At 38.0% G+C, this 15,739-nt stretch overlaps 1 long non-coding RNA gene across 1 annotated transcript in view; it reads right to left on the reverse strand.

Moving 5' to 3' along the window:
* Positions 1-4,147: 4,147 nt before the first annotated feature.
* Positions 4,148-15,739, reverse strand: part of LOC128662360 (uncharacterized) — a 39,637-nt gene continuing 28,045 nt past the window's right edge. The window contains exon 3 of the long non-coding RNA XR_008402765.1: positions 4,148-4,486. This is a non-coding gene — a long non-coding RNA (uncharacterized LOC128662360). The remainder of the gene's footprint in view (positions 4,487-15,739) is intronic.

The following is a 15,739-nucleotide window of genomic DNA, read 5'->3' on the forward strand; positions in this document are numbered from 1 at the left end:
ATAATTCAAGGGGCCTCTTTTGTTCATCCAACCTGGACTGTAATCACAACAGATGCAAGTCTTTCAGGTTGGGGAGCTGTCTGGGGATCTCTGACCACACAAGGGGTTTGGAAATCTCAAGAGGCGAGGTTACCAATCAACATTTTAGAACTCTGTGCTATTTTCAGGTCAATCATCAGGGTGGGACTCACAGTCCCCTAGCGAATTATCTCGGAGACTTTTTTGGGCAGAATCCAGCTCTTGTCTAATTTATGCGGTACATATCCCAGGTGTAGACAATTGGGTAGCGGATTATCTCAGTCGTCAGACTTTACATCCGGGGGAGTGGTCGCTCCATCCAGATGTGTTTTTTCAGATTGTTCAGATGTGGGGTCTTCCAGAAATAGATTTGAAGGCTTCCCATCTAAACAAGAAACTTCCCAGGTTCCTATCCAGGTCCAGGGATCGTCAGGCGGAGTCAGTGAATGCGTTAGCAGTTCCTTGGTTTTACCAACCTGCTTATATCTTCCAGCCTCTAGTTGTTCTTCCAAGAGTGAGATCATCATGGAACATTTGTTTTTGTTTCTAATAGCACCAGCATGGCCTCACAGGTTCTGGTATGCGGATCTTGTCTGGATGTCCAGTTGTCAACCTTGGCCACTTCCTTTAAGACCAGACCTTCTGTCTCAAGGTCAGTTTTTCCATCAGGATCTCAAATCATTAAATTTGAAGGTATTGAAATTGAACGCTTAGTGCTTAGTCATAGAGGTTTCTCTGACTCAGTGATTGATACTATGTTACAGGCTCATAAATCTGTTTCTAGGAAGATTTATTATCGAGTTTGGAAGACTTATATTCCATGGTGTTCTTCTCATAAATTATTCTGGCATTCTTTTAGAATTCCTAGAATTTTACAGTTTCTTCAGGATGGTTTGGATAAAGGTTTGTCTGCAAGTTCCTTGAAGGGACAAATCTCTGCTCTTTCTGTTTTATTTCACAGAAAGATTGCTAAGCTTCCTGATATTCACTGTTTTGTACAGGCTTTGGTCCATATCAAGCCTGTCATTAAATCAATCTCTCCTCCTTGGAGTCTTAATTTTGTTTTGAACGCTTTACAGGCTCCTCCTTTTGAGCCTATGCATTTTTTGGATATCAAACTACTTTCTTGGAAAGTGTTGTTCCTTTTGGCTATCTCTTCTGCTAGAAAAGTTTCTGAATTATCTGCTCTTTCTTGTGAGACACCTTTTCTGATTTTCCATCAAGATAAGGCAGTTTTGTGGACTTCATTTAAATTTTTACCTAAAGTTGTGAATTCTAACAACATTAATAGGGAAATTGTTGTCCCCTCTTTGTGTCCTAATCCTAAAAATTCTTTGGAGAGATCCTTACATTCTCTGGATGTTGTAAGAGCTTTGAAATATTATGTTGAAGCTTCTAAAGATTTCAGGAAGACTTCTAGTCTATTTGTTGTCTTTTCTGGTTCTAGGAAAGGTCAGAAAGCTTCTGCCATTTCCTTGGCATCTTGGTTAAAGCTTTTGATTCATCAGGTTTATTTGGAGTCGGGTCAGGCCCCGCCTCAGAGAATCACAGCTCATTCTACTAGATCAGTCTCCACTTCGTGGGCTTTTAAGAATGAAGCTTCAGTTGATCAGATTTGCAAAGCAGCGAATTGGTCTTCTTAGCATACATTTACTAAATTCTACCGTTTTGATGTATTTGCCTCTTCGGAAGCAGTTTTTGGTAGAAAAGTTCTTCAGGCAGCTGTTTCAGTTTGATTCTTCTGCTTATGTTTTAAGTTTTCTCTTTTCAATTATGAGAAAAACTTATTTTTTTGGATGTGGATTTCATTTTTTCAGCAGAAAATGGCTGTTTTTATTTTTATCCCTCCCTCTCTAGTGACTCTTCTGTGGAGTTCCACATCTTGGGTATTACTATCCCATACGTCACTAGCTCATGGACTATTACCAATTACATGAAAGAAAACATAATTTATGTAAGAACCTGATAAATTCATTTCTTTCATATTGGCAAGAGTCCATGAGACATACCCTTTTTATGGTGGTTATGTTTTTTTGTATAAAGCACAATTATATTTCCAGTTCCTTTTTTGATGCTTTTTACTCCTTTTTCTATCACCCCACTACTTGGCTATTCATTAAACTGAATTGTGGGTGTGGTGAGAGGTGTATTTGTAGGCATTTTGAGGTTTGGGAAACTGGTAGGATTGTATATCCCATATGTCACTAGCTCATGGGCTCTTGCCAATATGAAAGAAATTAATTTATCAGGTAAGTTCTTACATAAATTATGTTTTTCTGTTAGTATGTCTTACTAATGCTCCTTGGCTGACTGATATAAATGTGCCATTGGGTATCTCCACTGATGTAAATGGTCATTAGCAGAAAGTACACAGCTGATACAGCTGTATTTGTTTCATTTTACATATAAATATCATATATGCAAAATTTTGGATAGCAATCAAAAACAATCAGCAGGTTTAAAAACTTCTCTTTCACATAGATGATAGAAAAATATTTTTTACAAGGTCCATTTAAAAGATTAAGGAGAACAAGAGGGCACTATTGATATATTGGTTATTTGTAGAGCGCCAACAGGTTCTAGTGCTGCGGAACCTGTTGGTGCTCTACAAATAACTGATAATAATAATATTGATGTTGAATAACATGCCTTGTAGGTTTATATAGCCTATATTGTCTTAGGAGGGAGATTTTTGTCCAACCCTCTATAAATTTTCATACCTCAGAACCTCCTTGAGGCTTTACAAGACAGGGAGGCGGGGAAGTCCATTAGTGCATTTTTGGTCTACAGGCAGCTGACATTGATATATGTTTTACCTATTTACAGGGGTTAAACACAGAATTATATGCAAGCATATTGTGTAATAATAAAATGCCCCTAACACATTACAGCATTTTGCACTTTTATTTCCCTTTCAGGTTTGAATATATAATAAACGCAAGAGAAACAAATAACATTGTAGTGTGTACAACCTGCTCGATGTTTGTAGCCTCATGCTTTTCAAAATACATTATATTTAATCATTTATTCAATAAAACTGCATCTGAGCTGCTAGATCAGGGTTTTTCAAACTTTTTTTCCCAAGACCCAGTGCCATCGAACTACATACGACCCTATTTTTATGCTTGGTCTAAAAAAATTCTGAAGCAATATGCAACAAGATAGCTAGCTGCAATTTCGTAGTTAATCTTGAAAGTGTTGTAAAAGGTAATAACACACACACACACTCACATACAACGTACAGACACTCTCATACAACACACACACACTCTCATACAATACACACAACACATACACACTCTCATACAACACACCCTCTCATACAATACACACAACGTGCACACACACTTTCATACAACACACACACTTTCATACCACACACACTCTCTCATACAACACACACACTCTCATACAACACACATACTCTCATACAACACACTTACACTCTCATATAATATAATGAGTACCATTAAATTGGGTAATAATAACAACTATTACTATTCAGCTGCCGATTTGGTGAATTCCGAGAGCGAGCGCTGAAAAAGCGATTTTAGTCCCACTGGGAGAAAGGCGCTATATAAATACTAGTTATTATTATATTATTATATAAGACACACACTCTCATACAACACACACACCCTCTCATACAATACACACAACGCACACACACACTCTCGTACAACACACACCACATACTCTCATACAATACACACTCATTCTCATACAACACACCTACACTCTGATATAAGACACACACTCTCATAATATAGACACACACCACACATGCTCTCCTACAACACACACACACACACCACACACTCTCATATGCCACACACACTCTCATATGCCACACAACCACAGAAACTCTCCTACAGCACACACATCACACACACACTCCTACAACATACACACAAGTTGCTGCCTAGTAAACATGGTTTTGCAACCCAGTAATGGGTCCCGACCTGTGGTTTGAAGATTCCTGTGCTAGATCAACATGCAGTTGTCATCTTATACTCCAAGATTTTTTTTTATGTTCAATATAATTAATGCATATGTGTCTCAAAAAAGCATATAAGCACAGCATGCCAAAAAACAAACAAACCATAAAACAATTATATACTTTTTTTTTTTTAAAAATGCACTCTTTATTTATAAAAAGGATATGGCTGTATAAGGTGTGTGGACAGAATGGCTCAGAGTCTGGGCTGCTTGTGGGCAGGGCAAAGTGGTAATTATATAATTTTTTAAAAAAGCACTTTTTATTTATTAAAAGGATGTGGCTGTATAAGGTGTGTGGACAGTGTGGACAGAATGGCTCAGAGTCTGGGCTGCTTGTGGGCAGGGCAAAGTGGTAAGGAGGTGGAGTCTGCATTATTTATTGGCACGCCCTAGTGCTTCCAGCTGGATTTTGTATATTCCAAGTCAAAGATTAGGTGTTCCTGAGTAAGGCTGTGGGGGTCCCAGGTTTCTGAGAGAAAAAAAAGGACATAAGTAGTGATCACATGGAAATAGGAGGGACATAAATTGTGGGAGAACATAGATGAAAGACAAGTTTACTTTTAATAATTGTTTTTTGCCATTTAATGTAAAATTATATATAATTGTTTTTCCTTTCAGAACTATAAGGATTATCACATGCTGTTATCTCCATTGCTGAGTGAGCTGCAGGACACATTCAAGTGTGGCTCTGTTTGAGGACTAAGGGTGTGCTACTAAAATGATGATATGTTTAGATAAAAAATATATATACTATTGCACAAGCACATCAGTATCTGCCTGGAAATTTCTACTTCAGACTTTAGTTTGACTAAAAATGTTCTTATGTATCGCTATGTGGCTGTGCATGTACACAAAGAAAAATAAAACAAATACCAATGATACATGTGCAAAGAACAGCAAAGAATGAAGCATCTATAGAGTCTCTTCTCAAAAGAAGGACATTAAATAGTATACATCAGCAAATGAGTAAAGAACTGCAAAAGATCTGTATATAAAATAAAATCTACAATATACAAACACACATATATATATATACTGTACACACATATACACACAAACACACACACACATTTATATATATATATATATATATATATATATATATATATATATACACATATATACACAAACACACACACATGTTTATATATATATATATATATATATATATATATATATATATATATACACAAACACACACACATATTTATATATATATATATATATATATATATATATATATATATATATACACATATATACACAAACACACACACATATTTATATATATATATATACACAAACACACACACACACATATATATATATATATATATATATATATATACACACAAACACACACACACACATATATATACATATATACACAAACACACATATTTATATATATATATATATATATATATATATATATACACATATATACACAAACACACACACATATTTATATATATATATATATACACAAACACACACACACATATATATATATACACAAACACACACACACATATATACACATATATACACAAACACACACACATATTTAAATATATATATATACACATATATACACAAACACACACACATATTTATATATATATATACACAAACACACACACACATATATATATATATATATATATATATATATACATACACAAACACACACACACACACACATATATACACATATATACACAAACACACACACATATTTATATATATATATATATATATATATATATATACACATATATACACAAACACACACACATATTTATATATATATATATATATATATATATATATATATATACACAAACACACACACACATATATATATATATATATATATATATATACACAAACACACACACACATATATATATATATATATATATACACAAACACACACACACACATATATATACATATATACACAAACACACACACATATTTATATATATATATACACAAACACACACACACACATATATATATATACACAAACACACACACATATATACACAAACACACACAAACACACACACATATTTATATATATATATACATATATACATACACACACATACACACACACATATATATATATATATATACACAAACACACACACATATATATATATATATATATATATATATATATATATACACAAACACACACACATATTTACAAGCACACAATTGCCCTGTTACCGACCCACTGGATCCAACACTGCTGATAGAGAGGCAACAGTGGGACAGATGGAACCTGATGTAATAATGTGGCAGCACTAGAGAGGATGGCAATGGCAGAGTGGCAGCAGTAGGCCAGATGGAACTAAACTGGCTGTAATATAGTGACAGCAATACTCAGTAGGGCCATCACTAGACATTTTGGGGCCCCTTACTAAACCATTGGTCAGGCCCCCCCACACACAGACACTAACACAGATACACACTAATACATGCACACATACACACACACAGATACAGAGAGACACTAACAGACACACACACAGACACCTCTTTCCCCTCTCTCCTTGCTTTGTGTAGAGCACTGGGCATGTAAAGAAGGCACTAACTTGCAAATTCAGTTCCACTTACACCTTTGCGATTTGAGATTGTTACTTTAATAAAAGAGAGTACATACAGCTCCAAGCCCCCCTTTCCCAGCTCAACCTAGAACCAGTACCCGAGCAACCATACCAAATATATAGACATACAGAACATTAGCTCATTAAACTGACAAGTTACCCAAAAACTTTTGCTCCTTTCATTTGTTCCCAATGATCTATTTGACCTGCTGTAGTGTATTAAATTGTTTACAAATAGCTCCTTAACTTTTATATTGGCATTTGAAATAGCTGATTTAGCCTGTAGTATCCCTACCTATACTGGAAGTTTCTATACCTAGGTATAGGCTATTGAGAAACTATGTAAACACAACCAACAGAAGAAATTACACCCACAATGGGAGGTGGAAGCGATAAAGCTCTAAAATGTTAATTTTCAGTTGTTCTTTCTAAGTATTGTACAAAGACAGAGATACAAAAGGGAAGCATTTGAGTTATAAGATAACGAGATCTGATCACACTACAAGCTTAGCCTATTTTGATGTTTCAAAAAGCAAATACAGCTATTTATTTTGCAAAAAGATACATAAATGAACATTTTCTCTTACATTCTATATGCTGCAGCTGGTATAACAAGTCATGGGGAAAACATTTAGTGAAAAACTATTTTACAGTGAACTGTCCCTTTAATGTAAAGTAAAATTATGTAACACAATGTGGCACATTATTTTGATGGGTATATGTTTATATAGGTGCAAGGTGGCACCAAATAGAAAATAAGCAAAATGCACCCATTCGCCCATTTGTCCCATTCTGTCAAGCAATGTGATTCTATTGTGACTGTAAACAGCAATTCTTCTAATGACCAGAAGTCAGTTACTGCACAACTCTATGTAAAACATGCTGTGACACCAGCTATTGGTGTCTGCATATGTGAGCACAGCACTGGAACTACAGGTATACCCCGCTCATACAGCGGGTTAGGGACCGGAGCACCGCTGTAAAGTGAAAACCGCCTTAAAGTGAAACAAGGCAGTTTTAGTTTTCTTTTCACTTGCCAGTGTGTTTAAAAACTTGAAAACATGTTTGAACTAACATATATTAGGTGTACAATAGTGCTACATTTAGTTTAACACTCGCACAGCACAGTATTCAATTATTGTTCAATAAATACAGGTGGCCCTCGTTTTACAACGGTTCAATTTACACCGTTTCAGAATAACAATCTTTTTTTCCAGTCATGTGATTGTTATTGAAAAGCATTGAGAAGCAGTGCATTTATTAAAATAGCCAGTAGGTGGAGCTGTCCGCTTGTGTTGCAGCAAAGCCAAGCAAGCTGAAATTAATCAGTTTAACCAGACCTGAGCTATTGAGCAGATTTCAAAGGAACAAGATCTTCCTGTCTATAAATCAGTCCAGATTGGAATGCATAGAAAGAACTGTTTGCAGAAAAATTCAAGTGAAGTCTGTGTTGTGTGATTATTTTTTTTTTTATTATTTTTTTTTAAATATATTTTTATTGAGGTTGTAAAGCACATTACAGTAAATATTCATCCATTGACAATAAGGATATATCAGTAATTATATACCCCAAAACATATCAGAGAGATGAAGACAAAACCATTCTGGGCATGAAATTTGTACATCTCTGGAAGAAAATCAGAACCATATCTATATGATAAAGAACAGTGTCAGGTATTCGTTTCACTGGCAATATAAACAACGAAATTTACAACCAGAATCCAGCAAACCAAAGTACAATTATTAGACAAGTATAACCTGAGTGGAGATAGATGGTAATGGAAATGGAACCTCTTTTTTATATATGATGGAAATGGTCCCCAAATTGCTGTTTATACAATTATTTAACCTGGAAAAGGGACAACGTTTGAGGCAATTGGGGGTTAGATTTTATTTGGCCACTTTTGGACCAAGTTAGCGGGGAGAGGGAAAGGAAATTCAGCGGGCGAGAGCCGCTCACAGTGGAATAAGGGGGGGGGAATGAGGGGCGGAGTCCTGTAAAATGTCAAGTTCGGAAAGCGGAGGGAGTAAACAAAGGTCACCTTCTATAAACAGAGGGGCATACATCAAAGAAACAATTTGTTGTATATTCAGTCAAAAGGCAGGGACAGGGTTCACTCAGAGTATAGTGATGAACAACATAAGGTATACCCATAGGGCACAGCATTTCCATAGAATCCAGTTTATATATCAGTATATTAGGTTCTATTTGAGAGTTATAAATAATGTTCCATATGATATATGGCAGTCAGGTTCTTTCTCTGTTGAGGCTATCTAGTATGCTTCCACATGGATTAGGAGATTATGCTCTAGGGACTTGGCCATTAATCTACTAGTGAATATGATCTCGGTGGCCTGAACATCTGATCTAGAGCATATGCTCTAACAGAGCTTCTTAGTTGATATAAATATACTGGTGAAAGAGGACAATAAAGGGCAAATATCGTTAGGGGAAAGATGAACTAGGCCCTCTATGGAGAAAAGTTGTGGTGAAGCTAAAGAGGGTGCAATAAGGTACATAATATTACATAAACAATGTCTGTATCGGGCCTGTATACATTAAACCTGGAGTTTTCTTTAGCACTAAACCGAGGCTAAATGCAGTAACTTAATAGCATAAACCAAAAAAAAGTAAATAACATTTCTGATATTCAACAACACATGAATAAACTTGTGATCTATAAGTTTGTCACAGTAAACTTTTATCTTAATAATATAGGAAAGTAGGAAGCCGTGAGCCAAAAATAGAGTAAGGTGTGTACCCGTATGTGGGCTCTGGGCTTACCTGTCCGTTGGATATTCAGAACAAGGATCCTACTGAGAGGATCAGGGATGAGGGAGTGAGAGAAGAGTAAGATGTGTACCCGTGTGTGCACTCCCCTCTCTGAAAAATCCTCAGAAGAGTAGACTAGATGGGTTTCCGGAAGAAATGTTCTCGCAAAGAACCAGGCGAAGGGCAATCAGTGTAGGGGATAACTCTGAAGAGAATCTCAGGGGAGATCTGAGTTTTGGGGTGGTGGAGTGGGAACCCTGGAGTGCCACTCTGAGGCTGAGGGGTTCAGATCACCCTTTTTTCCCTTTTTCCTGGGAGGCAGACCAGAAGAGCCAGTGAGTTCCCAAGTGGTGAGGAGCTTCATACCTTGTTCCATAGAAGAGACTGTATGGGAGGAATCTTTATACTGTACGTGCAACTTAACAGGAAATCCCCATCTGTATTTAATCTTGTTTTGTCTGAGGGCTAGGGTGAACTGATGGAAAGTCCTCCTCTTGTTCAGTGTGTATGGGGATAAATCCGGGAAGATATGCAATTTGTTGTATGGTTCCTTGAGGGGTTTATTGGTGAAGGAGGCTCTCATGATCCTTTCCTTAGTGGTGTAGTAATGTAGACGTACAATGACGTCTCTGGGAGTGTCATATACGGAATTACGGGGGCGTGTGGACCTGTGTGCTCTGTTCATCAGGAGATCCTGATCTGTGGAAGAGTTCAGAATAACCTTAAACAGTGTGGTCAAATATTGTTGGAGGTCTGATGCAGGGACATCTTCCGGGATGCCACGGATCCTGAGATTGTTGCGACGGGATCTATCTTCGTTGTCTGCGAGTTTAGATTCGAGATCAGACATTTGCTCTGCCAATGACTGAGAGTAGGCCAAAAGGTTGGCGTGGTCAGTTGCGAGATCCTCATGCTTTCTCTCAAGAATTTCAGTTCTCTCACACAGGGAAGAGATCTCTCTTTTCAATTTGCCGACAGATTGGCGGAGTTCTTGCCTTAGGGATGAGTAGTGAGTATCCATCTTATCAGTTAAGATTCTAATAGATTCTAAGAAGGTTGACTGAGATAGTGTTGTTTTATCTTTGCGAGATACCTCAGATCTGGGATTATCTGCAGCTGGAGTCGCAGAATCTCTAGAGTCTTCCCCTGAGAGGTCAGGGTCCGAGAGGTTTTTACTGTGAAAATGATGAGTAAGAGTCCTCTTAGGGTTTTCTTGGTGCTTTGGTTTTCTTTTGATAGAATGAGCCATATTATAGGTGAGCGTTTCCTAGGTTAACTAGGAAGTTGTATTTAATGATATGAGCTTGAGGTCGCTGAACCAGATATAGATGAAGTTTGGGGAGACGCCACCCCCACTCCTCCCAAGCAAGGCGCCCTAGCCCATAATTTTCTTATGCCAATGTATAGATGGGAAAGTCCAGTAATCCACTGCCAGTCTGCAGTATAGATGAGTGACTCCCCCTCTCCTGGGGCTAAGCCACCTCCGGGCGAGACCGGCAAAAGGAGTGAGGATATGACCCGCGTCCTGGGGGTGGACGCGGGAAAGGGGGGAGAGGGGGACGTCTAAGAGGGCAAGGGCGCAGTCTGTGTATAGTTTATGTAGGGTTACTGTAAGGACACTTTATTAAGATGAGAAATCCTCACATATACAGCAAGTGGCTAGAGTGGTACACAGTCTCTTGAGATTATGACAGGTGTAGAGATAATTAGGTGGTTGCAGAAACTCCAAAGGGAACTGTGGCTTCAGATGGTATTCCCTGTCAAGGGTAACTGGTTATTTCCCTCTAGGGTCTCCGCCTCTTCTAAGTTAGAAGCTAAGAGTTGGTAAGCAGAGAGCAATTGCTGCACAGTATGTCTGTTGGCAAGTGCACAGGGAAAAGTTCCAAGTGGTTAGTCTCTAATGATTGAGTAATTGGCAGATTAATAGCAGTTACCCCTGCCTTGATAGATAAGGACCCACACTTAAACAAAGCCCTTCATTTAATCTGAGCTGCAATCTTTACTGTCTCAGGCCGTGAGAAACTATGGGGAGAGCCGATCTAATACAGAGCAACACTGTGCTATATGGGAACTAAAGATGGCGTTTTCGCGCCACTATACAGATAAAGAATCTTTTCAAATGGCACCAATAGGGTATGGCTATCCAATGTTTCCCCCAAATAAGTATGCTCACATTTAGTGCAAGTAAGATGTGTATGTCCCCAGCAGACTATGCTGCGGTTACTTACAAGGAGATGGTCTGCGGTGAGCTAAGGGTGACCGGTCACTGAGTTGTGAGCCTAGCCGCGTCTGAAGCGGCTTCTTGAGGTGGTGTAAGAGCGGGTGAAAATCCTCCAGGGTTAGCGTTACAATCCGCTGCCGGGATGCAAAGGGCAGATCAGGCGGTCTTGTGTGATTATTTTATTAGGTTTATAATGCTGTTTAGCAAATGTTTTTGTTCATTTAACTTAGTTTAATTATATATTCTGTGATGTGTGATTATTTTATTAGGTTTATAATGCTGTTTAGCATTTAAAGTCTTCATTTTAAAGCTTTAAAAATAATGTATTAGGTGTTACTTATGACAATTTTGAGAGGGGCCTGGAACCTAACTCCCCCACTTCCCATTGACTTACATTATAAACTGGGTTTCAATTTACAACGGTTTCGATTTACAACCATTCCTTCTGGAACCTAACCCCGGCGTAAACTGAGGGCTACCTGTACTGTACCAATAAAATAGTGACAATTACTGTAGTAAAATTTGCCAGACTATAGCACTGAGACACAGATTGCACTGTAATGCTGTAGACAGAGTGAACTAAGCATAATACAATGGTGCCAGTCACTTTTCTCACAATTTACCGATGATTATAGCACTGTTTTAAAATCCTTGGAGGCTGAACTTCAGCTCCACAAAGCGCTGTATTAGCGAAGCGCTGTAAAGTGAGGTATACCTGTACTGATAAATGGACGCTTCCTAGATTTTAACATCTGAATGCAAGCAAGAGTTAAGTCTTTGGCCTTTATCAACCTGTTTTAGCTCTGTCTCATTGGAGTTGCCATTTTACTCTCAAAGTCCTACATACAATCACCTTTGCAGTCTGATTTCCTCCTTTTGCCCTTTTTGTGAAATCCGGCTAGTGGTCATGAAGTTAAGGTCACATATTCTGGCCATTCATCTAGCGGCACTCAGACAAGATCTACTCCGCTTCCCAATTTCCCACTCTCTGTATTCATATTGGAAACTTGGGAGAACATAGAAAGCCACCATAAAATATATGTGTGTGTATATATGTATATTCTGGGTGCTTTTTGATGTGTGCTTTGGGTCATTGTCCTGCTGTAAGACCCATGACCTCTGACGGAGACCCAACTTTCTGACACTGGGCCCTACATTGCACCACAGAATTCTTTGGTAGTCTTCAGATTTCATAATGCCATGCACACAGTCAAGATATACAGTGCCTAAAGCAGCAAAGCAACCCCAAAACATCAGTGAACCTTCACCATGTTTGAATGTAGGGACTGTATTCTTTTCTTTAAAAGCCTTGTTTCTTTTTCTGAAAACAGTAGAATAATGGGTTTTACCAAAAAGCTGTATTTTTTTCCGTCAACAGCACATTCTCCCAAAAGGATTTTGGCTTCCTCAGGTAAGTTTTGGCAAACTCCAATCTGGCTTTTTTATGTTTCTGTGTCAGCAGTGGGGTCCTCCTGGGTCACCTACCATAGCATCCCTTTTCATTCAGATGGCGCCGTATAGTGCGAGCTGACACATTTGTACCCTGTGTCGGAATGTCAGCTTGAATTGTCTGGACGTTGATTCAGGTTCTTTATCCACCATTCGAACAATCCTTTGTTGCAATCTTTGATCAATTTTTCTCTTTCGTCCAAATCCAGGGAAATTAGCTACAGTGCCATGGGCTGTAAACTTCTTGACAATGTTGTGCACAGGAACATTAAGATCTCTGGAGATGGACTTGTAACCTTGAGATTGTCCATGCTTTTCCACAATTTTTGTTCTCAAATCCTCAGACAATTGTTTGCTGCTCTTTCTCTTCTCCATGCTCAGTGTGGCACACAGGGACACACAACAGAAAGGTTGAGTCAATTTTCACCATTTTAACTGTTTGCCAGTGTGATTTCTATATTGTCAGCATCTGTTAATTGATACAGGTGAGTTTAATAACAAATCACAGGAGCATCACAAACTTGGAATGCAATTATTTCTTACAATACTAGGTGCCAATAATTTTGTCCAGTCTATTTTTGGAGTTTTGCGTTAAAGGGACACTAAACTCAAAAATTGTCTTTCATTATTCAGGTAGAGAATACAATTTTAAACAAAATTCCAATTTACTTCTATTATCTAATTTGCTTCATTCTTCAGATATCCTTTGTTGAAGAAATATCATGCACATGGATGAGCCAATCACATAAGGCATCTATGTGCAGCCACCAATCAGCAGCTACTGAGCCTATCTAGATATGCTTTTCAACAAAATATATCAAGAGAATGAAGCAAATGAGATAATAGAAGTTAATTAGAAAGCTGTTTAAAATTGTATGTTCTTTCTAAAACATGAAATAAAAAAATTGGGTTTCATGTCCCTTTAAATGTGTCAGATTTGGCTTTTTTTCTCTCCACTTTTTTAGTGCCATACCAATTCAAACATAGAATACCTAAACATTTATAATTGCAACAATTTGGCGAAGTGATGCATTATCTGACAGAAATGTAGGGCTGCCAATATTTGTCGCCGAGACTGTATTTATATATGTATAAATATATAAACTGCGGTTTTGTAAATAGCGCAGTCTCACTGCCACAATTGAAAAAACATAATTTATGCTTACCTGATAAATTTATTTCTCTTGTAGTGTGTTCAGTCCACGGGTCATCCATTACTTATGGGATATATTCTCCTTCCCAACAGGAAGTTGCAAGAGGATCACCCAAGCAGAACTACTATATAGCTCCTCCCCTCACATGTCATATCCAGTCATTCGACCGAAACAAGACGAGAAAGGAGAAACTATAAGGTGCAGTGGTGACTGGAGTTATAATTTTAAAATTTAGAACCTGCCTTAAAAAGACAGGGCGGGCCGTGGACTGAACACACTACAAGAGAAATAAATTTATCAGGTAAGCATAAATTATGTTTTCTCTTGTTAAGTGTGTTCAGTCCACGGGTCATCCATTACTTATGGGATACCCATACCAAAGCTAAGTACACGGATGAAGGGAGGGACAAGGCAGGAACATTAAACAGAAGGAACCACTGCCTGTAGAACCTTTCTCCCAAAACCAGCCTCCGAAGAAGCGAAAGTGTCAAATTTGTAAAATTTGGAAAAAGTATGAAGTGAAGACCAAGTTGCAGCCTTGCAAATCTGTTCAACAGAGGCCTCATTCTTAAAGGCCCAGGTGGAAGCCACAGCTCTAGCGGAATGAGCTGTAATTCTTTCAGGAGGCTGCTGTCCAGCAGTCTCATAGGCTAAACGTATTATGCTACGAAGCCAAAAAGAGAGAGAGGTAGCCGAAGCCTTTTGACCTCTCCTCTGTCCAGAGTAAACGACAAACAGAGAAGAAGTTTGTCTAAAATCTTTAGTTGCCTGTAAGTAGAACTTCAGAGCACAGACCACGTCTAGATTATGCAAAAGAAGTTCCTTCTTTGAAGAAGGATTAGGACATAATGATGGAACAACAATCTCTTGATTGATATTCCTGTTAGAAACAACCTTAGGTAAAAACCCAGGTTTAGTACGCAGTACTACCTTGTCTGAATGAAAGATCAGATAAGGAGAATCACAATGTAAGGCAGATAACTCAGAGACTCTTCGAGCCGAGGAAATAGCCATCAAAAACAAAACTTTCCAAGATAAAAGCTTAATATCAATGGAATGAAGGGGTTCAAACGGAACACCCTGAAGAACCTTAAGAACCAAGTTTAAGCTCCACGGAGGAGCAACAGCTTTAAACACAGGCTTAATTCTAGCCAAAGCCTGACAAAAGGCCTGGACGTCTGGATTCTCTGCCAGACGTTTGTGTAAAAGAATAGACAGAGCTGAAATCTGTCCCTTTAGCGAACTAGCGGACAAACCTTTTTCTAAACCCTCTTGTAGAAAAGCCAATATCCTAGGAATCCTAACCTTACTCCATGAGTAACTCTTGGATTCGCACCAATATAAATATTTACGCCATATCTTATGGTACATTTTTCTGGTCACAGGTTTCCGAGCCTGTATTAATGTATCAATAACCAAATCCGAAAACCCCCGCTTAGATAGAATCAAGCGTTCAATTTCCAGGCAGTCAGCCTCAGAGAAATTAGGTTTGGATGGTTGAAAG

This window comes from Bombina bombina, chromosome 6 (assembly GCF_027579735.1).
Source record: "Bombina bombina isolate aBomBom1 chromosome 6, aBomBom1.pri, whole genome shotgun sequence".
NCBI lineage: Eukaryota > Metazoa > Chordata > Amphibia > Anura > Bombinatoridae > Bombina > Bombina bombina.